The sequence below is a fragment of the Pteropus medius genome, unplaced genomic scaffold (assembly GCF_902729225.1).
Source record: "Pteropus medius unplaced genomic scaffold, Ma_sr-lr_union100, whole genome shotgun sequence".
NCBI lineage: Eukaryota > Metazoa > Chordata > Mammalia > Chiroptera > Pteropodidae > Pteropus > Pteropus medius.
The window spans coordinates 10,884,245-10,886,726 of record NW_024350319.1 but is presented as its reverse complement, the minus strand read 5'-3'; the positions used below and the strand labels follow the sequence as shown (position 1 = coordinate 10,886,726).

At 35.4% G+C, this 2,482-nt stretch overlaps 1 pseudogene; it reads left to right on the top strand.

Moving 5' to 3' along the window:
- Nucleotides 1–300: 300 nt before the first annotated feature.
- Nucleotides 301–1,137, top strand: LOC120583137 (E3 ubiquitin-protein ligase RNFT1-like; annotated as a pseudogene).
- The last annotated feature ends 1,345 nt before the right edge of the window (nt 1,138–2,482 follow it).

The window sequence follows — 2,482 nt, the reverse complement described above, 5'->3', positions numbered from 1 at the left end:
CCATTTGGTCAACCAAAGTTACCTGTAGTGGTATTTGAGTGTGATGGCTCTGAATGAAGTGGCAAGACAGTGTCTCCTGCTGTCCCTACCACCACTGTGAGGCCTCTAACCACTCACCATCATGGGAGGAAACAGCCATAACTCAAAGATATTTGTATCAGAGAAGTATTCAAGAGCTATACCAGTCCTCCAAGAACTGTTGACAGTGAAGCTACAGCCTCACAACATGGGCATTAAAAAAGATGGTTGGGAGAACGGTCTTGCCTTCATTCTGAAGATATTTATATTCAGATAAACTCCATGCCTAAAAGATGTGCGGAAAATCTAAACTCCAGAATTATATGGAATTTCTCTTGGAACTGGATTTTCACAACAGATGTGTATGCAAAAAAAAAAAAAAAAAAAGGCATTGTAAACCGGGTTTTGTAAGAGAAAGGTGTTCAGAGATTCAGTGCTCTTGGTTACTGGTATTCTTAGCAAGATCTTCTGTTCTCTTACATTCTTTTACTTTATTATAGTTTAATCTTTTAAAATCCTACCTTGGGTCATTTGAGCTTCCAGGAAGTACTTTAGATTATTAGAATTAGACTTCATTTTGAAATTCCTTTCCATAGGCTCAAAATGCTTTATTTTATTGGTGCCTTCTCTCATCAGGCCTTTTAAATCCAAGGGTTACTGGTATATGGTTTTAGAAGAATTATATCGGTGTCACTGAATTTTGTTCCCATTCCAGTTTGGTCTGTTACCTTTTAGCTATAGGGAATTCAGTAATATAACTAGATAAATTCTTGCATTATCACTGGCTTTATTTTATCTCATTTTAAAGCTTTTGGGTTATGCTTGTTTGTTTGTTTGTTTGTTTGTTCATCTAAGAACTTTTGGAGAAGTTTTATGAATTTTTTACACAATCACTTTATGGAGTGACTTGTTCAGATGTGGATGACATTTGTTCAATATGTCTAACTGAATTTCAGACTTTTCTTCTCATCTATAATATATCTCAGCATATATTTTCCAGAGAGTGCATTACCTTATGATTTTAACAGAGAGAAAACATGTCTACTGTGCAGAACTGTGATTTAAGACCATACAAATATATGGAAAGATGGGGCTACTTCATCACACTTTCAAATATAATTAAGTCCTATAAATTATTAAGAGCACAAAACATTAATTTCATTGGATTGCAATGACTATTACTAAAGCATTAGAATAGATTTCAGTACTAAAAATTAAGAAAAAGTTTTCCTTAGGATACTAGAAGATTTAAATGTATATTTCGATTTTTTAATTAAATGAGAAACAAGTGATTTTTAAAATACATAAGTAATAGTCAATCTAATGTGTATGTGAACATTTTTTCTATCCTAATTACTTGCCACTTAATTGCAGTATACAATTGTAAATGTGTTTTTTCTTTTTAATGTCACCAAAAACAGCAACTACTTAATGTGCTACTAAGATTCCTCCTGTGATACCTGCCCCAGTTCCAGCGAGGTGGGTTCTCTCCCTTCTCTGAAGTCCCATCATCTCTCCCCTGTCCTTCAGGAAGTTACCACTCTGTTTTGCATCTTAGCTATTTTCTGACTTCCTGGTCTTGTCCAATCTCCACTCTAAACTGTGAGCTACTGAAGACCAGAAACACGTCTACTCCGTTTTACAGATCCAGTGCCATCTATAACACCTCGTATGTACATAGTGGATGTTCGATAAGTATTTTCTGAATGTTAGAATTTTACACCCACTCCCTGGGAATGCTGACTCTATACACACCAGTAGTCCAGTAGTCATTACACTCTGGTCCAGAGCTTTGGGTGATGTATGATGTTTTCTTATGGGAGAAGAGCAATTTTTAAAGAGGATTCAGCGATAATAAACAGGGAAAATAAAATAGTGCTATACCCTGGCTCCAAATAGCACCTAGTTGTATCACAAAAACTAGGACTGTCCAGTGAGCCAATATCTTTGCTTACTGATTAGAAGAAATTAAAACCCAATTTCTCCAAGTTGTCTTAACCGCAAAACAATCTTTTACAGAAGAAACTCAATTAACTTTTAAAATGTCATATCAGCATTTTCTCTTTCAAACAATCCAGTGAGGAGAAAATGGGCAGTTGCCTGCCTTTCTAATATCAATACCATTAGCAAACGGTATTGAAATCAGGGCAGGTGGGTGGGGAGGAAATATTGACTATCTGCAATGTTCTCACATTGGTGCTGTAAGAGAGCTGAAAGCTGAAACATGGGGACGAATCAGCATTATTCAGTATGGAATGGTCAAAGCCAAAAGTAGAAAATAATCAATGCCTATAAAATATTGAAGTATACTAAATGTGTTTACTAAAATCTGGAGCATAATAAAGGAGATATGTGCTTAAAGTTTAAGTGGGAACAGATTTAGTGTAAATAGAAGTGTAATTTAGTGTAAGCGGGGTAAACTTTAGGCTTTTGGTAACTTAAGAGACAAGTGCAGATAAGAATG